The sequence below is a fragment of the Bombus huntii genome, chromosome 4, assembly GCF_024542735.1.
Source record: "Bombus huntii isolate Logan2020A chromosome 4, iyBomHunt1.1, whole genome shotgun sequence".
In the NCBI taxonomy this organism is placed as follows: Eukaryota; Metazoa; Arthropoda; class Insecta; order Hymenoptera; family Apidae; genus Bombus; species Bombus huntii.
This window is the reverse complement of record NC_066241.1, coordinates 11,651,458-11,675,084: the sequence shown is the minus strand read 5'-3', so window position 1 is coordinate 11,675,084 and position 23,627 is coordinate 11,651,458. Positions and strand designations below refer to the sequence as shown.

The window sequence follows — 23,627 nt, the reverse complement described above, 5'->3', positions numbered from 1 at the left end:
ACGTTTCAGGATCCGCCACAGAAACTTCCATCAACCCCTATTCAAGGGTTGGACCATTATAACACAGGAGTTTGTATCATTTATCCATTCGTTTTTGGGCTCGTTTACATTTTTTGAAAATTTCTTTATTTTTTTATTAAGTTTTTGTCAATGATTTAAACGAATTATTGTTACCACACTCGACATTTTTCGACTCGTTCGAACTAATCTTATTTCCCATTTTTCTTAACTGATATTATTCACTCGCTTGATTCGATTCTTCTCCTTTTCATGTTATTTTATTTTATACGTATATCATTTCGCTGTTATTCTATGTCTATCACTATGTTTTTACCTTCTGTCCACATTATTTGTCTATAACAAACGATACATATGTTACGTTGAAGGGACCAAATAGAATTTCGATTAAAATTTTTAATAAATTTCCCTTTTTTTAATCTCATTTTCTTGTAATTCACATCCAGCGATATCTTTCTATCTGTCTAAATAAAAAGTCTAAGCAATCTCAACTGTGTTTCAAAATGACGAACTACAAAGTAGTAGTACTAACTAACAACGCAGAATCAGTAAACAAAATTTCGGTTGAAAACTTGGAGTCTGAGACATTAAAATTGCTTTTCTACTTTCCTAAAATCTTTTTCTACTACAATTCCTAAACTTGCGAGAGGCAAACACATTTATTCTCGTACTTTTTTTCCTGGATGGAGAAGCACCAATATATACAGGGTGTGACCGAATAACGCGTTCAAGCGATTCTCCGTGACAAAGTAAGAAGAATACACACAATTTTTCCATGTGACGCTTCGTTTTCGAGAAAATCCATTTAGAACATTCATCGAGCACATCCGAACATGATAAATTCTACATTGAACAGGAGCAAGTAATCGACGGGGCGTTACTCTACGTGTGAAAATAAGTCGAGAATGTAGAACAGAATTCGTCCGCGATACTCTTTGTTTCCCAGAAAAATATATTTGAAAGTTTATCACACGCGTGTACCGGACCAACCTCTGACCGAATTTTCTTTTCTTGAAAATGCAGCTTCGAAGGAAAAAACTCTTTTTCGCATCTTTAACTTATTTTTCCATCTAGAATAACCTTCTATCGATCGTTCATCCGTTTAAGTATACTCGATCTCAAGTTTAAAAGTGTACTTGACAAATTTTCAAACTCGATCTTCTCAAAAAACGAAGTGCCATACGAACAAATTTCATTCCATATTTTCCCCTCCGTATCTTTCCACAGCGCATCACCTCAAACCCGTTTAATACTAGAACTACAATCAAATTGACTGGTTTTACAATTTTATTTTAAAATTCCTACTTCGTATTACGCAATGACTCGCAACGATAACCAAAAGAATAATATAATGAATTTTATTTCGTTTTCTATGTATTCAAACTGAAAATAATTTTGTATCGAGGCTACTTGTACCAACACCAGTCAAAATAGCTGGTACTTGTCGAAGTGTAAAAGGGTCCTGCGATCTGTTCATCGAACCTCAATTAACCAGTTTCCTCGTTTTCTACAACTTGCCACACGTTTTTCAAATTTTTACCGCGTATCATTCGATATGATGATATCAGATGCCAGGAAAATTTCGGATCGATCGCTGGATTGCTAGATGCTAACACTAGAAATACCACAGCAGTCAAAACGACTGGTTCCACAATTTTATAAATTTGTCAAGCCTCGTTTAGGGATCGTGGTCCCAGATGGATTAATAATACCAAAAATGTACCACATAACATGGAATTCCTTCTGTAAGAAAGCAATAAATCAATAAATATAAAAATATTCTATTGTTACATATTTTTTAAAGACCAGTCATTTTGACTGGTTTTGATAGAAATAATTCCGTGTTAACTATCGGTAGTTCTAGTGTTAAACGTGTTCTTCGGCCGCACCCTGTACACAGGATCTCGCGACACCGTGTATAAGGCAAGAAGCCGAGAGAACAGTCGAGCGTGCTCTCGCAGTCGTGGAACAGTGACCCCCTGGACCAGAGATACAGTTATTGCGTTTACTCTCCTCCGTGCCGGTGCACCTACCAGCCAGGAACACACAGACACACGCGTGTACTCGTCGCACCCAGACCTCCGTGCGTTGCACCGCCGCTGACTAGCGATGGGTGCACAGTGCACACGATTCTCCCGCGTGCAACTTTTCGACGCGTTCGGCAGATGCTTGGAGCCGGTCGCATAGCTTCAGTCGCCGTGAATCGCGCGAATCGTTCAACATCGGAGAACAATTACTCCGGAAAATGGAAATTTTTTGGAAATTTTTAAGGAAACTCCCGAACTGCAAAGTCTTTCTTTACGAGAGAATTTTTGAAATATATTTTCGAAATTTTTACAAACTTCTTTTCGAGGACTTGGAGATTTTTGTTTCTTTTGTTTTCTTTTTTTTTTTTTTTTTTTTTGTGGAAGTTTGGAAAATCGCGTTTTAGAGATTTTATGGAATTTCTCTCTCGGGAGTTAGACATTTTCGTTGCATGAAAATTCCCGTTAAATCTGAATTGTTCAGGGGAATAGGAAAAGTGAAATTTCCATTGTTTTTTTGGCTTTTTGGAATAAGGGGGATCGCAGAGAGCGGTTGGTTGGTAAAATTAGATTCGATTAGACGTGTTAACCCTCCGTCTGTAACCTTATTTTTATTGACGTCGTCTGCATACTGGGTCGTTTAAATCCATGCAGGCTTTTTTTAGGTCCTTGCGTTTTAAAAAGTCCTCAAAAATTCACCGGATATTCTTCCAACTTTCCAGAATACCATCCAATACTTTTTACTGGTATTTGTTACTCTCATTCGTCTAAGCCGATCGGAATTTCCACAAAAATTTGAAGAGAATGAAAAATTGCTTAAAATTACTAGTTAAAAAGGATCCAATATGCAGATTGAAGAATAAATATCGTATTAAGCGTTGAAAGAAGGTTATTAGAATAATTCTAGCCTGTTGAAATAATTCTACTAAGATTGTTAAAATAGATCTTTCAGAATATTTTAACAAATTAAATAAACGATATTCGTGATTGTCGTTGATGGCTAGAAAAACTGCTACGATACTTCCATTTTCCCTATCGTCTTTTCCCTATTTTTCAATTGCATAAACTAGAAACAGTTAACATTTTTAAATTCCTCCGCTATTCTATTTTTCTCTTTCACATTTTGTATTTCAAACGTCCAATTCTTGACGTCGATTCTCTTTCTTTTATTTCATCCACTTTCTCCGACGTGCGTATTTATATTAAAAAACTACAACCAATCTTCTCTATTGTTCTTTATATATACGCATATATATGCGTGTGTGTGTGTGCATGTATTTTTTCCCCATCGATTCCTTCGATATCACAAAAACAACACGGAACGATATTCAAACAGAAAATTGGGAAACCATCGAAATTTTTCATTTCGAAGTTCTGTTATCTTCGAAGCGATTCGAGGCTATTGCTAGTTGTACGCGAGTCGATCTCGATCGCCTAGTCGCGATCGCGAGGAAAATCGCGAAGGAAACACTGTGTGTGCGTATATTGCGGAGTCGTTGGCGAAAAATTACGACGCTTTGTTTCGCGCGTCCCTGTTTTTCTCCTCTGTGCGCCAGAAACGCTTCTTTTTTATCTTTCTTTCGCTCGAACACGTTGTACCCGATTTTTTTCTCTTTGTGGTCTTTTTAACTGGACATGCCTCGTTTCTCACGGACCTTTTTCCTCCTTTTCTTTTTATTTTGCAAATTGCATTGCATTCTTAAACAAATAAAACACGAATCCAGATTGACTCGAAATTGGTTTACTTCTGTGTGTATGTATACATGAACGTTTAAGGTTATTGCAAATTTATTATATTTGTTTTATATATATATATATATATATATATACAATTTATTATTAAGCTGCAAATTTTGTATGCATTTACAGGCAATTTGAAAATGCAAAATTACATAGCACGTAATATGAAGAAATATTCAGAGTATAGAGTACTTTCTGTAATACTTGATACGTTAAAACAATTTTCTACTTAGCTTCTATTTTTGCAATTATATTCTCGAAAACGCGAATTTGCATAAAATTTCAGACCTCTTGCTACATCACGATCGTAACTTAAATGTAACTTATTATACCGCGAAGAGGGAATAAGAGAAAACCGTTTTGAAGAAAAGTTGTTTCCCGTGAAAAAAGTGTAAGAAAAATTCCTGCACAGAAGAATTCTTTTCGTTAAAATGAAAACTCGCAGTCACGAATGCAGGTTAATTAAGAGAATATTTTTTCTACGGTGTTCGGTTCTCGATTCTCGTGCAGATCGTCGATGACTCATTTAACGGGAGAAAAAGCAGAGAATCGCAACGCTACAAAGTGACCCGCTTTACAGTTTTATTTCGAGCTTGTCGAATTTAGAAACAATCCTGTATGCCTCGGTCTCTCGATTAACGCCAGTGACGCGACCAAACGTATCTCTTTGTCCTGGGTAAACGAATCGATACGAAAGACGTTCATAGAACAACATCCACTGAGAAAACTAGCCAGCTTTCCCGACCTGCCGATTAATATTTGAAGATTTCAAAAGAGAAATATCTTTCTCCTCGAATAAATAAAATTTTGTTTCTAAATTTAATCTACCGCTCTTACTTCAAAAATACCAGGAAGAACGTGTATTTTTATTATTAACGGCTGATAAATGGAAATTATTATTAATTATTTATATTGGATTTGAACGAATGACTTTTGCTACAATTTGATATTAACATTTGATATCGCTAGACTATAGATCCTTATGAATTTATGCGAGTGGAAGGCGCAATGATAAGCAGAATGCACATATTGTAATATAAAGAAATATATAAAATGTCGAAAGTATAATACTTTGTATAAGATTTAATAGATAAGACAGTCTTCTATGTAAGTTCCATTCTCTTAATTATATTCGTAAAAATATATATTTGCATAAATGTTCGCAATCCATTTATCACAGGTTAGAAGGCTTGAACTAAAGAACACACACAGGCCATTCTAAGTTTATCTCGCATCACTAATCAAGATTTATATTGGCTACATTCTCGTTCAAAGAAATTCATTGAGGGAGATTACGCTCGTTTCCATTGGAAATATCGAAAATGGAATTCCTTCGTCTTGCTGTTGCAACGGTACGCAGTTAGAGGTGGTGGTGGTGGGGGAGAAAAAAAAATGAGAGATGAGAAGGGATAAGAAGGGTCGTGGCCGATGTCGACACGGCAGAAATTGTGCGGAATATCGAAATTACACGCGTGGTGCACGCGCAGCTCGGTGAGAACCGAGATAACCTCGTTTTGGGTGCAGCGAACGAAACGGGTTTCCTGCAGCCGGCTTTCGTCGTAGGGAGACGCTTTTGCATTCACGATGCATCCATAGAATGCTGTTTCTAGAAATCAGAAACTCGCGAATCTTCCATAAAATTAGCCCAATCACCAGGTTTATTTAAGAGTCTCCTTATTTCGAGAAATTACGAATTATCCTTTTTCTCGGTATCTTAGAACGACAAAACGTGGTTCCTAGAATCATAACGAGCAATTAGGATACATTTTCTTTCCTGGAAGTGTGTAGCACCGTGGTTCGTAAAATTATCCTAAGTTTATCTAGATTTTCTTAAAATTCTTCTCATCTTACTCGAAAAATTACGAATTGCTCTTTTTTTATTTTTCTTTCTTACAAACACGACAGGATAACTACGTTACATTTTCTATCCTGAAGGTACGTAGCCTCGTAAAATTACCCTGATTCCCAGTTGTTAAAATTTCTCTCGTTTTATTCGCGAAGTTAAAAACGAAGGACAATTGCCTTATACGCAATGTGTGAAATAAGTGTGTTTAGAAGTGATAAAGAGGAAACACCAAGGAATTTTTGAATTCACGTAGAAATTATTAAACGACGAGGGAATAATAAAAATTGTTACTACCGCGGAAGAATTTTAGATACGCAAGAAACACTACGTTAACTGAAAGAATTTAACTCAAATGTACTATCTATCAGTCATATCGTTTAAGGGTTGAAACTTGAGATTGTAACGAGGGTGTATAAACGAGATGAGAATTCGAATTCGAACAGATATTAAAACAATTAAACGTAACGTTAGTTGAAGGTTTTAATTTACATATAAATACATTATTTATGGTATTTTATAGCACAAAAACTTTTGAACGAAACAGGAACGAGCTGGTTATTACCCAACAACATACTGGCTAACAAAAATCCGCTGAAAAAATTGTATAAGATAAACAGGAACATAGCATTATGATAAATACTTGATGCAGAAATAAATAAACATATCGACGATATAAAAACAAGTGGATAATTACGTGTGTATAGTAACCCATATAGACAGTCTGAAATCGTTGCATCGTTTCGCCTTTCCCAGTAGACGGGTTAAAAATTGTCACGCACGCCAGACACACAGAGAGCGCGGTGGAAAGAGAGAAACGGCGAGGCGGGAAAGCAAAAGCGCGATAATAAAATGGCTGCGTGCAATTCGCGTACACTGGCCCCGGCTATCTGATCGTGAAAGCTAAAATACAACCACCAAATGCTCGTACTTTCTACTACGCTACTTATTGCGAGCTATGCGCGATAGCAAAGTGATAAAACGTCCTGCAAAACAAAGAGAGGGAGAGGGTGAAAGAGAGAGAGAGAGAGAGAGAGAGAAAGAGGAAGGTTAAGGGGAAAAAGAAGAAGAAGAGAGAAGAGACAGTGGTCGAGAAAGAGAGAGAGAGAGAGAGGGAGAAGAGCTGGACGCAGCGGCGTCCCACTTTCCAAGCAAAAGATACCCGCGAAGATAGCTTGCACGGTCCTCGGACTCTTTCCAGCTAGGCGAAAAAATCGAAATGTGCTCGATAACTCGATTTACAGGCCGATACCACAGCTCTGCCGTGCCACTGTTTGCTCACGGCAATGATCACAGGCAATCACAGCTCATTCCATATTTTTAGGATTTTTTGGATTTAGAACGTTGTATGAGGAGAATTGCGATTTAGGTTAAAGCGAAGTTGAATTTTTGATACGCAGCAATGTGATGCAGATGCGTATGGAAACGTGATAAAGGAAAAAGGGAATATGGAAATGAAAAGGAAGAATTTTTGTAGGGATTAGAAGTCATCCTGACGTTTTTTGGATTGTTTTAGAACTCACGCAGTGATCAGAGTTCATTCTGAATTTAACAATTTCTTTTTCTTTTTTTTTTTTGTACAGGTATAATAGCAATTTATGTTGGAGCAAAGTTGATTTTTAATAGGTGGAAATTTAATAATAATAAATAATAGTGAATAATGTGTGTAGAAACGTATATCAGTGAAGAAAGTTCTTAGGTAGAGAGAGACTTTTGGCGAGCAGATGTCAACCTGCGTATTTAGGATCTTTTTATGTCAACAGTGTCAGATGTCAACAGTGATTCAGATTAGGGTAATGGTGGATCTTTGATAAGTAGAAATATGGTATTGATAAATAATAGTCAATAATATGTAGGAAGATTGTTGGAAAGAAAAAATGATGATGAATTTGTGAATTTACTAAATGGCTCTTAAAGAAATGGTAAAAAGAGTATTAAGTGAGATGTGGAAAGATATATCAAGGAAAATAAACAAGTAATAAAGAATGTTACATAATACTAAGAATATTACATCTGCAGTTTCTTACGGAAGTTTATACGGCATAGTAAAAAATACTCCGAAATTCCCGAAATCATCGAAAATTTTGAAGAATATAAAACGAAAAAGATACTTTTTATGTGAAATGTACAAATACTCCAATATATTTAATCGGGAATAATCTGTGTTAGACACAATGTTCTTAATAATATGAATATTAAGAAACAGCCAAAATTTTATTCGATTCATTAAAAACTATGCGCATAAACACAGTAAACTCTTCTAGAATTTTCGAAACTCGTCGTTTCCGCGAAAGCTTCTCTTAAACATGTCGACACGGAAGATCGTAGATGTTCCTCGAATTGGAAATTGACGGTTTTCAAATGGTAATTTAAAGTGCAATTTTTCAAGGTTAACAAGGAAATAGGTTCACGAATCAATCAGTCGGGTACGAACAGATAAGAAATTAAAGTTGAGAAATCGTTGTACGGACTTTCACGCTTTAGAAGCCTAGATCTGTTTCTTTCAGTATAGTAAGCTATTTAATCGCCTATTCAAGACGCAGTATAATATGCAAAATCAAATGAACGTTATCAATAGCCTGTTAAAAATTCCTCGATAACACGGATTTATTGCGAGTTGTTAAGAAAAAAAAGTGAAACTTTTGCTAGTTCTTTTACATACCATTAGAACAACATACATACTTACTGTGCCATATAAACGTCAATAGAAGTGTAAGATAGTAATTTGTTACACGATCAAATCACCATACCTTCGCTTCAGCCTATTTAACCTACATATTATCTACATTAATCTACATATTTACTCAAGAATAACTACTAGAATGAGTCACGAGCTCTTTCACGGTTTACATCCTCCTATTTTATCTGCTGATTATTTTCCTTAGATAACATTATCCACACACGAAAGAATAACATACAATTAGCGAAATGACGGTGTAAAATGTAGCACATCCTAGAGCACTCTGGTTAAACGCTGGCTGTATCGCTTAAAATACTCGTCGTATGCATCTTTATAGCATGGATACATAATAGAGTAAGAATAAATATCATAAGGAATAAATAATAGGAAAAATTAATTTCATAGGAATAAATATATATAGAATTAGAAAATATGATGAAAACACAAGAATAGGAATGAAAGTAAATTTGCAATCCTCTTAGGGAATAAAATATAAAACAGAAAAAGATACAAAAAAAAAGATCAATAATTAGCAGCTTTGAAATTTTTCCGTAAGCTTGAACATTATCGTTAATACAGTGTAATCGATCATCTACGATAATTTCCCATAACGTTCAATATTCTTCTTATTCTTTAATGCTATCGGAAACTCCTTTCGCCACGGGATTAAAAATGAATAACGACGAATTGAGCTTAATCGATCGATTCCAATTCTCCAACTGACTCTTCCAGTTCACGATGGATGGATCTTCTGGTGGTTAGAAAGCGTAGGTTTACAGATGTTCTGTTTTCGAAAAGTTGTTGTGTATAATTCTTACACATCGGATCTGTTAATTTACCTAATTGTTTGCTGCGTGATAATTGAAATGTATAATTGATGTGATAAAAATATATTTGACGGAACATACTGTTGAAAATGACAAAGTAAGTTCGCGCTCGCCATCCATATGCAGATGCGCTAATTAAAATAAATAGTAAGTAGAAGATAGTTCTAGATATAATCGATGGATTTAATCGATAGATTTAAGATATTCTTTTGTTTTTGTTCCTAGTCCACGTAAGAAAATGCAATAAACGTTTGATAGATTTATCCAAAGAATAAAATAATAGCTAAATACCTCTAAATACAGGAATCACAACACACACATACGATGAATAATCGAAGAATCTTTTTATATCAAGTATAAAGCAACACGTAATCCTATAACCGTTCTAAATATATTTTAATGTCGACGTATGAAACTTTTTAACGTATAAGACTAGTCTATCTATTAGCTACCAGTATGTAAAACGAAATTCTCTGGCTGGCAGACGAAAAGAAAATTATAATAGAATTTGTAGGGGGTAAACGTGGAACGAGCAGCCGATGAAACGCGCCGCTGATAACTCAATTTACCGACAATTACGCGATTGTGATACGGTTAGTCGGGCGAAACGATAAGCACGCGCTTCGACCATTTGCATATCGGTATTGCAAATTTACGATCCGTGTACGATGGAACCGATTCCGGCTTCTGTCGAATGAGACGCCGCTCTTGAAAGGCCGCGACATAATTATTCATACGAGAGCGAGAAAACCTCGTGATCAGAGCCGGCGAGAACGACCATTCGCGATATCGCTCACAGAAATTTGCATATCACCGAGGAAATTTATGAACCGGCACGGTGGATCGATCATCTAACGCTCGACGAACGAACATTGTCGACGTTGTCGCTGTTCCAGCTGTAAACGAGCTGACATCCAATGTGCATATATACGATATACATAGATATACAGTGGATATGAAAAATACTCGAACGTACAGTAGAACTTCGTCTGAACTTGTCGGAGAGCAAACACTTTATACAGGGAGTCTCACCTGAAATTACCAGCTTGGTTTTTCTCATTATTATTATTCGCAGCGAGAAGTGTTTGAATGGAAGTTGAACGTTTCGAGGTTCGCATGTTCGGACATTATTTTTGTCCTTTTTTCTTTTTTGTTGATGAACGTGTCAAAGACTTGTGTAAGGCAACTTTCATTTTTTAAATGGAATCATAGGGGTGTCTTTTAACGCGCTGATCGATGCAGCTCGCTATTCCCTGTGTAAAAGTATCGAGTTATTTCTACCGACAAAGTTCATCAGTTTAGCCGGTATTTTGACATTTATTTTGTTAAATTTAACGTATAAAGTAAGGAAGATAAAACCAATGCTTTTTACGATAATCGTAACGTTAATCCGAATCTTATTGACAATTTAAGTCTGTTGCTGATTCAGAAACAGATACGAAGGCTCACGATCGAGGATTAGAAACAGACGCGGAGAATATTTTCCCCTTCGTGCGTTACATTTGACAAATTCAAGTTAAAATATCCGCTAAGCTGATGGTTTTTCGGCACAAGCGTGTTAATACTTTTATCGACGAAATGACGAGTTGCATTAACAAAATTCCATTTAAAAAAATCGAAGTAGACCTTGCTAAGTTCTTTCTATCTTTCTAACTTCTAAAAAGACAATATACGTCAGAATACGCAGCCCTCGAAAACATTCAACCTGCATCCAAATATTTCCCACTGCAACAATAACAATGACGAAAATCGAGGCTATGGTTTGGGGCCAGACGAATTCACGTAATAGGACCAATTTTTCTATTTATTTCCACGTTCAAATAAGTGAATTCAACCAGTAAACGTTCAGTTAATCGGGCATCGACTAAAAGTCGCTTCCAATAAATAGCGTTCGAATAAATGGAGCTCCACTGTAGCCTTATTTCCCGACGAAGCTTTTATCAGTCTTTTTATCAGGTAACACGCTTCGTTTTCCTCGTATTACGTATCGTATAGTCATTCGAAGACACCACTGAATAATGAAATATAATATATCGTTATACATTCGTAGCTATACTGTTATGGCTAATTTTTCCCTCTCATCTTCTTTCTTTTGCCCGGTTCACAGGTATTGGTAGCTTTCTATCAAATAATTTGACAAGATAAAATAATTCGCCTTTTGTAAACTCTGTTATGAATGATTTTTAGGACATTAGAAATCACAGGTTTACGAACAACTCTATTTTGGGGAAATTCAGATTTTCTTTTTATCGAGCTCGTTAATTTCTCTGTTCGTAGTTTTGGCTCTTCGTACGTGTAGCAACATGGAAAAAATTTCCACGCCATAAAAATAGGCCAACGAAGGCACACGAGAGAAGCAACCTTGAATCGCAATTGAACCCTCAATCGCGATGTCAGAAGACACCGGGGTCCAATTGTGGCTTTGAAGCACAATTGAACACTGGTTCACCATTCTTCCACTAATATATTTGAAGTCATCGAAATCACAGCTTCGTACTTCATCTTTATCAGTAGAGGGCCGATTGGGTCAACATGATCCATTAAGGGATCGGCGAAAGCTATTATTTTCACCTATAGTAAATGTTCGACACCAGCGAAACATGGAAAAGGAAGAAGAATGGACGATGACTTGTGCGAAAGAGGAAGGGAAAGAGCGAGTGATCGCAATGGAAAACGATCTTGAAAGAAGAAAGTCGACATCGGGCGACAATGTTTCGCGGGCATAAATCAGATCGGAGAAAGTTACAACCCCAATTAACCTCTGTGATACGGGATGACTCGTGCTGCAGGGTTCGTTGAACCGATCTCCGAGGAACGAGAGAACGCCATGAGCGGCAGCCCGTTTTGGTCCGTTCACCTGATAACAGACCGAGTAATGACGGATAAATATAGACGCGGCCGGCCACCGTCTTTTCAAATTCGAATTTAGATTAAATCTCACTACTGTGATAGGACGAATAGGAAAATAATTGTATTTAGTTGACAGAGAATCGGAGGATTAATAAAAATTGATTTGCCTCGCAGATTGCTTTGATAGTCAAAGTATTGAGAATGTAATTTAACGTACAAAAATATCATAATTAAGCGACACATCGTGTTTTTAAATTTGAATATACATTTCATCTAACCGCTACAATATAATTGATAAGAAGATGAATTTCCATAGCAGAGAGTCGGAGGATATTGATTATTTCGTTTTGCGAATGTAACATTAAAGCTACATAAGTGTTGCGTCTGTTTAGAATCTTAAATATCGCAATTGAAATTAAAAAGGTTCGTTTTCGATGTACGAAATTCTAAATACATAAATGTACCGCGTAAACTACTTTTCCTAATTTTCCATCGACATACCTTCCACGTATCTTACATTATTTTTCTTCGGAAATATTCCAACGTTTTTCATACGGTACAATGTACGTACTGGACACGATATACATAAAATATCGTAGAGAGTATTTGCAAAATGATAGGATATAAATTTTATCACATCCCCTGTACTACGATTATTCTCTGGTTCCTCAGGTATCTAATATACATATTATTGAAATTTAAAGGATTCCCTTTCACACGTAATACCGCGATTTCCATGACAATAATACGAAAATACTTGGCTCCACTCTCCCTCTGTAAGGGAACTTAATCCTCACGCAGAAGAAACTCACAATGGCCCCTTTCTACGTAATATTACGTCCGCCAATGCCGTCCTTCGCGTATTACTTCGTCGTTGAACGTCGCCCGCCTTAAAGCCGGCAATTTCTCCGATTTGACGGAGCGAATCGGCTGGATCGAACTCGCGCCCGCTCACAAAGGCTCCGTTCCACTTCTGAAAATCGTTCCGCCGGCAAAATCGTTCACTGGAACGACACGATAAACTTTCTACGTGCGTGCAACGACGAAACGCATCGAGTTCTCGGTTCCCTTTTGTGCACACGCAGCACACTCCCTTACACAGTACGCGCAGCCTCTGTTTACGATGATGTAACTCTTCCGCGATTTATTCGCTCCACCTTTACCAACATCTCGTGTAAACGCCACAGTATTCGTTCGTTTTATTTTATTCTTCTGTTCGGCCGTCGAACCACTTTTTGTACGTTCCTGTCTTACAATTTCCACGTACATAATAGGCGCATAAAAATTCCTTTCTTGTGCCACACAAAGCTGTATTATCAGTTTAATTGACTTTGTGCAGATCGAAAATATTGGTAGTTGATATTCGGCTATTTCTAGGTATTTTTTTCTCTTCTCTCTTTCTTCTGTATCGTAATAAAGGTAAAATATTGGAGGATATTCGCTCGCAATTGGCAAGATATTCTGTAAATTTCTATCTCGCTATTTGCAGACTATTTTAAGAACGACAGTTATAAATTTGATTGCGGAGATTGAAGTTAATATTTGATTATTGATTATTCCTAGCTATTTTTCGTGTCATGAGAAAGATCATAGACTGGAAAGTAAGGTAAGATCTATACAATCTCTTCTTCGCAAGTTTATTTGTAAATTTCTATTTCGCAATTTGGATATTTCCTTTTCGAAAAAGACAAGCACTGTCGATCTTTTTAAACAAGTTTGCAAAGATTAATCTGCGATTGTTTTTCATCCCAAAAGAAACGTCAAATGCTACAGAGTAAGTTAAGATTCTTTCTCTTTTGTGGTGACAAGATTTCTCGTAAATTCCTCTTTGACAAAGAATTTACGCTTCGAGAAAAAGTTTCGTAAGACGAAGATCACGGGCTTGTCACAAGGAAGATTCGAATCGATACCGAACGATTAGCTTCGATTGTAATTCAATTGTCGTTTCTCGCGACGCGCAGTTTCGGGGCGGGCTGATTCTTTATTGGGGTGATTGACTGCTTCTCGAAGGTTGATCGGTCCATTCTTTTTTCTTCTTCTTGTCTCTCTCTTTCTCTCACTCTCTCTCTCTCTCGTCATCAGTCGTGAATTTCGAAAAGCCTATCGACAGAATGTGTTTGGTCTGTCGATGGCGCTGAAACACGCGCTCTGTCACGTTCCGTGTCGATATTTTCGGCCGATGAACGAGAGCGGAAAGAGGTGGTTCCTTCCTTGGGAATGCTTAGATCGATACTCGAGGAAATATGATTGCTTTCTGGAGAGATCTTCTGGAATTTAATCTTCAAAGGTTCGAGGAACTTGTTCGAAGCGAAGTTTTCATAATAAAGAGGGAAACAAAAGAATTTTGAAGATTTTGAGAAGCTGCGCATTGTACGTTAATTAGATTTTGTTCTGATCTAAGAGGGAAATAAAAAATTCTTGAACAAATATATAACAAGGAACCGAATATTAAGTAATTGTTAATGTTAAATATTTCGTTAGAATTTCCCAATATCGATGTTAAAATTGTAGTTAAGAGAAAGGAACAAGAGAAACGTAAGAAGGAAAAAGATATTAGCATTCGGAATTATAGCTTACAGTTCTTATTTTCAAGACTAAAGGTGCTCCTATTTTTCTCTCTCGAGGTGTTCGAATACCTTCGAACGAACGAAAAGTTGCGCACCTGTGAAATCAAAATGAGACGCATAATCAAACGAATGGCGCAACAAAAGAAAGAAGAAATGGGAGGGGGAAAGGTCAAGTGATTACAAGTTCGCCGAGGGAACAGTCGAAATTCGTGGCTGTAATTTGCATGCACAGGAGGCGGGTTCAACGAACTCGAGATACTCGGGGTCAATTCGTGGAGGGACCCTGGAACTTCCTTCAACGAGACCTAACCCCGTGAAACCTCGACCCGGCATTGAGGCGATGAATTACGAAAATGATCGAGGGAAAAAAAGACGGGGAAAGAGAAGGAGCGGCAACGCTTACGCATCGCGGCCCAATTCCACCAATCTAATGAACGAACTATTGTCCGTGAAGTTGCAGGAGAAATCAGAGACGTTACGCGTGGATAATCGGCCGAAAACCGATGAAAATTTTCATTTCGCGCCGCCTTGACACAGTAATTGCTCGAATTAAGCCTGCAGGAATTATGGCGAGATTATGTAAATTGTAAGTTAATTTTGGTACCGTGGAAATTTCGTTCGGCTGGTGGTGCGAGAGTTTTTGTTCGACGAGATCGGGGGAATTTGAAATTGAAATTTGTGGTACAGTGAAAGGTGGGATCAGTGAGGCGGACAAGAATAATTAAAATAATAACCGTGGAATAATAATCACGAATATAATAATAATAATAACTAATATAAGAGTGGAAGGTGGAATTAATAAAATGGGCAACGATAACAATTGAAATAATAACGGTGATGAAATATTAATTACAGAACAACAGCTTCAAGATTCACTGTATTGCTATTTAACTGTATTCTTGTCTTTTCATTTTAACATTGAACATATATTCTGTATATTCGTAACTTTAGACACATTGTTTAACCTAAGTTATATTTTTGTCTTCTATTTTTATTCTTTTATCTACTTTTATGTGCTTTGCATCAAACTATTCCTTCTTAGCCGTGAAATGACGTTACGCTAAGGATAAAAGTGTGCTTGTTACATTACAAAATTTCTAAAAATCTACTTGCATACAATTAAAGGATGAAATTCTATAAGATACGATACTCTAAGCAAGATTTTACGTTTAACTATCTCGAAGTTGATCGATTCGCGAGAAATCGAAACGATAGAACGCTATAAGCAACGATTTCTACCCCTAATTCTACGCTTCAGTCTTATTATACCCAAGTTCTACAGCTCAACTTCGTGACGTGTAATGTCTATAATTTAGTTTCGTGAGCCAATTTTAAAGATTCGCGAAAGACCTAAAAATTATAACACCGTAACGATCGAACGATCTCTACCCCCAATTCTATGCTCCAGTTTCGTGACATCCGATTTCTGCAATTCAGCTCCGCGATAGCCAAATTCAAAGTTTGATCGACGATTGGCTCGAAGTCGAAAGATTCACGGGTGCTGGTGGAACGCGTCGATAAGTATCACGAAACGAACTTCGCCTCTCCTCTTCCCTTCGTCATAGGATCCCCCCATCGCCCCGTGTTCCGAACGTCTTCACCGACGGTCGTTCGTCGTGCAACGTCGAGGTTCAACGAACCCGGGATGACGTGATACTGCCATGTTGGGAATTTATTATCTGACTCCGTTGTCCAACGACCCCCGCTTTTTGTGTATCGCGACGCGACCGACCGTTCCTCTTTCTTAGTTCCTTTCCGATTTCACCGGGGGAGGATCGCAAGGCGTGCACGCGCGAACGTGGCACCACGTGGCACGCGGCCGCCATCAACGATTTTCCAACGGTACCAACCGCCCAGGAACACGGTGGCGAACAGGTTCGTGGAATTTCTTTTTCAATTCGAGATATCAGTAGAATTTCGTTGGAATTTAATCGAACATTCTACTATTTTTTATTCGATAGTCGGTTTGGAAATTGGTGTGTTAAATAGAGGCCGCGGTTAGTAGAATGCTGTTGCGATTACGGTTGATTTTTTTCTGAATTGAAAGGAGTTTTTCGGCGTTAAGTAGGCACTTGAAAATGACAGGCTTTGTGAAGATTAATCGTATTTGTGTAAGAGAGAGAGAGAGAGAGAGAGAGAGGTGGATCGAAGGTTTCTTTGCGACTCGAGATACAAGTGGAATTTATTTGGAATTTAGTCGAAGGTCGTGCTTTTTGCGTTTAGGAGCGAGCTTGTTAAGTAGAGCTTACGATCTGTTCTGGAATGCTGTTGGGATTACGATTGATTTTTTCTGAATTGAAAGCAGTTTTTGGACGTTAAGTAGGCGCTTGAAAATGACAGGCTTTGTGAAGATTAATAGAGAGCTCGGTCGAAGGTTGAGACGATGGTGAAGAGATTCGCGAAATTTCTTCGCACTTGCGGATACCAATGGAATTTATTTGGAATTTAGTCGAAGGTCGCGTGTTTGAAAGTTGTTTCGCTAAGTTGCTAAAAGTTGAGATTAGTTGTAGAATGTTGTTGGGGTTACGATTCATTTTCCGTGAATTGAAATAAGCTTTTGGGTGTTAAGTAAGTATTCAAAATTGACAGACTTTGTGAAGATTAGTAGAGAGTTTGATCGAAGGTTGAAACTGTGGAGAACAGGCTTGTGGAATTTCTTTACGAAATATAATTCGAGATATTGTTTCGATTGCAAGCTGCTTCGAAAATTGGTTTGAAAATTGAATACTATTGGATTAATACAGGGTTCCATCTAAGGTTTGTGAAGTTTCTTTTCATTCGAGATATAGATGGAATTTATATAAAATTTTGTCGAAAGTTTTTTTTTTATTTTTGGTTTGAAAGTTGGTTTGAAAATTAATTTGTTGCACAGAGCTTGTGATTGGTTCTGGAACGTTACTGGTATTAATTTTTAGTGGATCGTGACGAGTGTTTGAGTGTTAATTATTTAGAAATTACAGGGTTTATAAAAAGTTAATAAACAATTCGATCAAATGTTAAAATGGCGATGAAAAGATTCGCGGAGTTTTTATGGAATTATAATTTAATCGAAATGGTTTCCAATTTGAGAGTTGTTTTAAAATGGACGTTGTTAAACAATTTTTGATGAATTGAAATAAACTTCCCGTGTGTTAATTAATTATAAAGGTAGATCGATCGAAGATTAGAACGGTGGTGAAACGGTTCGTGAAATTTGTTCGATATTCGAGATATTCGTAGAATTTCTTTCCAAAAATTGTTGGAGTATTGAACTTCCGAGTTTTTGAAATATTCGAATTTAAAGCTTGAATTGAAAAGAAAGCATTCAATAGTTCATGTACAACAAACAGAATTTCTATAGAAAATTCAGCATTTAGCTGAGAGTATTATATTACATTTCACGTAAACTGAATGTAACTTAATACGAATTCGTATTTTCCCAGCAAAGAATCTTTAACCTTTACGCAAACGAGCTATACTAAAGCACGTGGTTATACGCGATAGAATGGCACTAAGAATTTCAAAGAATTTTTCTAGCAATAATAAATATTTCTCAGCTAATTAATCTCGCGTCAAACATGCAAACACAAAATTCTGATCGAACGTGTAACGTTTCATCGTAATGGCAAAGCATAGAAACTGCTAGGTTTTTAATTAAACATTCCAACTACGTATCTCTAATTGGAGGTCGTTGACGTGTTTACGCGAAACATGATTAAAGGTCCTCTATCTGAAAAATTCACGACTGAAATTCCATCTAGTGCAGGTGTAGAAATTACCAACAGTACGATATTATTGATGTTTACTAGGAAATACTCAAGTTACTCGTATACAGCTTCTTCACTATCATAAGCAGCGTCGTGTTTCGTCAGTTTATCTACATACAAATAATGCCATTATATAAACGCTTTGTCAGGATGCTATAAGAATTTTGTGTTAATTATTTTAGATCATTTGAAAATACCGTAGAATAGTTCTACTGTTCTATAAAGAATCCAAAAAAATTGCACTCTATTAAAACGTTTAATATTCGATAATTTGATTAGAAATAGCAAAAGAACGCTAGAAGGATACTACTACGTAAAATGCTATAAAGTATCAATAAGACACTAACATTATATAACATCGATAACACTGTGTGGCTAACCACGTAACATTAATTCTACTGTAAAAATTCCCTTCGCTAATTTTAAGAAGAATTATTCAAAATATCAAAACATTTTTAGGAAAAATACCAAAACATTAAATTCTATGAGATATAGAATAATAATAACGAAGAGAGAAAAATTCTCCACTTGGACTCGTCGTTCCGCTATTTTACTAGAAACAACTCGTGATAACCCGAAACGTTTTCCAGAAGAATTTCGATGGGAACGATTCACTTCCCTCTTACGACGCGGCTTTCCTATTCTCCTTGGAAATCCATTGGAAAGTCGCGAGATTGATTCCGCTTATATGGGCTGGCGCGAGTGAAGATGTTCGCCGGCCGCCTTAATTGACGGCTCTGGCTTTATTCGATGGCGCGTGCAGCTTTCGAACGGCCTTGCAGAAACCGTTTTCCCGTCCCTGATCGCCTCGCAAAACATCCAGCCCCGACTGAAAGCCGATCGGATCGAAAGCTGTTCTCTCATCGCGTTTCTCGTCGTTTCACGGGGATTTCTATGAGTCCGATCTGGTTATACTGGTTCCTCCTTCGTTGGAGAATTATTTTCGAGAAGTACGAGGAACAGGGTTGCCGTGGAATTTTTCCAACTGACGTAGTGTCATAGCTTTGCTTCGAAATGTGTTTGAAATGTGAGGAACGTGGATGGTTTTGAAGAATCGAAGAGACATAAAAGCAGAAGTTGGTGGCTGTACCGGTTACGTCGATCGTCGATTCTTCGTTGGAATATTATTTTCCATTACGAAAGGAGAGGGTTTCCTTGGAATTTTTTAGTACGAAGCAACGCCAGGTTTGCTTTGCGAGGCAGACAATGATCTTTGACGGAAGAATTTCAAATTGATGGACGTACCGGATAGACGATGCATGTAACAATACGGTTACATTGATTCTTCTTTTGTTAGAAAATTATTTACGAGCAAGGGAATCGATGCAGCGAATGGGTTTGCTTTGAAAAGATTTTTGAAATGCGAGCAGAACAATGGTTTCTCGTCGAAAAATTTCAAACGAAGAATGATGGATATAGTTTGGAAGATGCTTAAAGTATAGAAAACGCAAGGTTGTTGTAATTCTTTGAAAATTCCTGGGAAATTAGTTTCGTACGCGGCGGAAAAAGATCCTTTGAATTCTTTGATTCTTGAAATCTTTAAAGATTCTTGAAAAAGTCAACTAATCAAGCTAATGTAACATTATCGTGATTTCCGATGGAATTTTCGATAGAAAAGAGTAAGACGAATGCTATGTTTTCTATTCTATTAAATTTTATATAAATTTCTGTTAATCATAAACTAGAAAAATTAATTATTCAGAGAACTTATAAGTTACATCGAGTTTACGATGAATCTATTTCCTCGTTAAAAGGCATTACTTACGATTTAAAAGCAATTGAAATTGATACGAGAAAAGTTTGGATTGCCCTCTCGCCGGAAGAATTTCGATCCAACGAACCGAGTGCACGCTTTCTCGTCTTCGAAATCGTTCAACTTCCACTTCCAAGTAATTTTGCATCGAAATGAATCGTCGTAAAACAATCGAGATTGCCTCGAACGGAAGTTCAGTTTACCGTCTTGCACGGAGAATTTTAATGAAAGAACCTGCTATTACATTGCCTTTTAAAACAATCATAAAACTATTTAAATTGACTTTAGAGCTAATTTTACTACTTGGAATTTCAAATAAATGTCATTCCTAATCCATGTCCTAATTTCATTTTCTAGAGCTGCCTTTTCATTAATCCTTTTACTTATCTTACAAAAGGTGACATTTTACCAATTATTAAAACTAACAAAGCTATTTTCAATTATCAGCTTGATTAAAGCCGATTATTTCCGATTATTAAAATTATCAAAACTTTTGCAATTATTACAATTGTCCAGAATAATTAAACCTACTCCCAATTATATCCAATTTATTACAAGTAACAAGGTGTATTTCTAAATACGCTAAAAAAAGCTTATTATTTAATTTAGTATTTTTATTTAAAAAAAGATTAAAAAAAGGTATTATTTAAATTATTAAAATCATTTATTGGGAATTTTTTCAATCGCCAAAAACGTTCGATTCGATGATAGGACAGGATCGTAGAATGATCGAGACTTAATTTGTCAACTTGATAGGAATTTTAATTAAAGAAACGTCGATCGAACGGCCGATTCTCTCAGTTTTTCCTCTCATCGACTTTTTCCCTCAAACGAAATTGAACTTTTACTCGATACAACTATTACGCCATGCAGTTTGACAACATAATTGAGATTAATACGAAGACCGCGCAATTTCTTCCCTGTACGAGTACGATCATATTAATCGAGAGAAAAACGCGAAATGATCGTTCCTCTTTGATCGTCCAGTCTTTTCTTTCTTCCAGGAAGACCAACCGAGCGCTTGCGAAACCGATATATCGTTTTATTGAACGTGTTCTCCCAGACGATGGTCGTTAAAGTTCTTCCCAAGTCGATGTAATTGAAATCGACACGAAATAATTTTGATTACCATCGTTAATGGCGGATAATTATCGATAGTTTCTTGCCAATTCAACGTCATTCACCGTTTTCAACGCGATTAAATTAACACGTTTCTATTTAGATGTCGAACTAGGAGCATTCGTTAACCAGTTGGTTTCTTAATCAGATATCTCTTTAGACACGAAGAATTACGCGAAATTAATGACAGGGAAGTAAGCAGATTTAGCTAGATTGATCTTAACTTTTGTAAATCGACGATGGCGTAATGTGTTTGTAATGCAAGTGAAAGGGTCGCATAGGATGAGTAAGTTCTTAATTGTAGAATAGAAATGTTAATCGTAGGATTTGTAGGATTTTTTTTTTTTTATAATTATTGCATCACGGATGTTCAAACAAATTCGTAATTTCGCGAATATGATTTTTAGGAAATTGTAACATGCAGATTTATTTTAGCTGATGAATAGATTGGATATTGTATTATATGTATTGTAAATATCGAATTTTTGCAAAATTTAGCAGCTTTAAAACTTCTATAAATACATAAATCTGATAACAATATTTTTATAACAACTTTCGCGATATGATATCGCATATATTGTTGGAACCTTTAAATTGTATACTTTTCATTCTTTTCTAATTTGTCTATTATACCGAACAATTCACTGTGTATACCGTGTACATTTTTGCACGCTTAAATGCATAAATATCCATGATCCACCAATTAGTGATCGATGTCTAACAATTATCAAATTGTACGATCTTCAAAAATTTGAAAAATAAAGAGGGCTAATGAAAAGCAAAGCAACGTTATAAATCGATCTCTCTTTCGAAAGTAGCAATAGTAATATAAAGATAGGAATTCTTAATACAAAACTGTTAGTAATAAAAGTTCTACATGAAAAATATATTTCAAATATCATAGCATTCTAATCGTGTCTGTATTTTATAAATATTTATTTATTTTCATTTTGTATGTTCCTCTTTTTTAAATCCTCTTTTTTAAATCCTTTAATTTTTAAATTCCTCTTTTTTTTTATCTTTAAGATATAGTTTCGCCTTTTTTAGGCAGACAAAAATTAGGTACATCTGCATGTAATTTCCTCTAAGCCACATGACGTTACAAGTGCCTAACAGATTAATCAATTTCACGTCGAAAACGTTTTTTATCAAAGAACCTACAGAGGCACAGCTGTTTTACGTGTCCTCCTAAGCATCTCTTTCTTGCCTTTCTCTTCGACGAACATCGTGACACGTTGCGAAACGAACTTTTTGCCAGCCGCAACTGGATGATCCCCGTTTTTGCGCTCGTTGAAATCTCCGCTGGTTTATTTTGAAATAAACTGAATTTTCATTTCGATTACACGTGCAGAATCACGGCGAACGTTTCTCGTGAAAATCGCACACTATTTCTCGTTTAGTCTCCACCGAATAATTTCCCAAGCTAAATATCTGCTTTATTTATTGTTATATGAAAAAGCTTCTCGTGATAGGGTTGCTCCATTAAAAATAATTTTTTATTACCGTCACTCTTTATACGAGATTTTGATATCATTATAGCCAGATCTCTATATCTTATTTTCCGATATCTTGGAAGTGCGTGAAAAACAAATTCAACGATATTGATAACTATACCGTCATTGTTATCCATTGCCATCATTCGATCTCGAGATATTCGCGTGTAAAAATTGAAATTAAAACTTGCAGCGCGTTTATTCTAATTTTTATATCCAGACACGAATGTGCGAATCGATGAGCCGAGCTTTATTCTACTCTCTGTTCCACCTTTTCGAACAATTAAAATCCTTAATATTGGGTTGCGGATTTTGTCAATACCACCTAATGACAAAATCCGCAATCACTTAGTTGCCAACTCAATAATTCTCAAAACTTCTAACAACCCTATCGTCTCCTAAATCGATCAACGTACAATTTTCTCGTTTACTAAAGAAGATCGTTATCAGATTCACGCAAGTCGCTATTCTTTGTTTCGTCGAATAATCGTAACAGTGTGTGGCTACGTAAGACGTTAAGAATCGTATAGCAACCGAGAATAAGTTCGCTCAGAATCGACCAGTTTAACAGTGAATTTATGGTTTTACAGTGCCTGTAGTAGATCTGGTTCTAGTACACACAGGTTGCAGATATCGCGTCAGCAGGCGATTTAATGTTAAACACTGGAAGCACGTTAGGCGCTTGAAAGTTATGGAACAGCGTAGCTTAAAAGCCACTTTATCTGGAAATGTACTAAATGTGGTTCGGACCTTTGTTACCGGTCGCCATTCAATTTGATTTGTTATTTTAGATTGCTCAATGTAATAATGGTCGTACGTCTGAATGTACTGCGAACGATGGAAAGTACTTGGATAGGAAGGAGAAGGAGGTTATTCCGATGAGGCAGAGGACGAGGAACGTGTAGGAAATTTCATTTGAAAGCGAGCCAGATCTTGTTCGACGCGGTCTGATTCGTGGCGTAACGCG

The 23,627-nt window shown here is 36.5% G+C and overlaps 1 protein-coding gene across 3 annotated transcripts in view; it reads left to right on the top strand.

Moving 5' to 3' along the window:
• LOC126865203 (uncharacterized) overlaps nucleotides 1-23,627 on the top strand; it is a 278,672-nt gene that overhangs the window by 204,660 nt on the left and 50,385 nt on the right. The window lies entirely within an intron of this gene.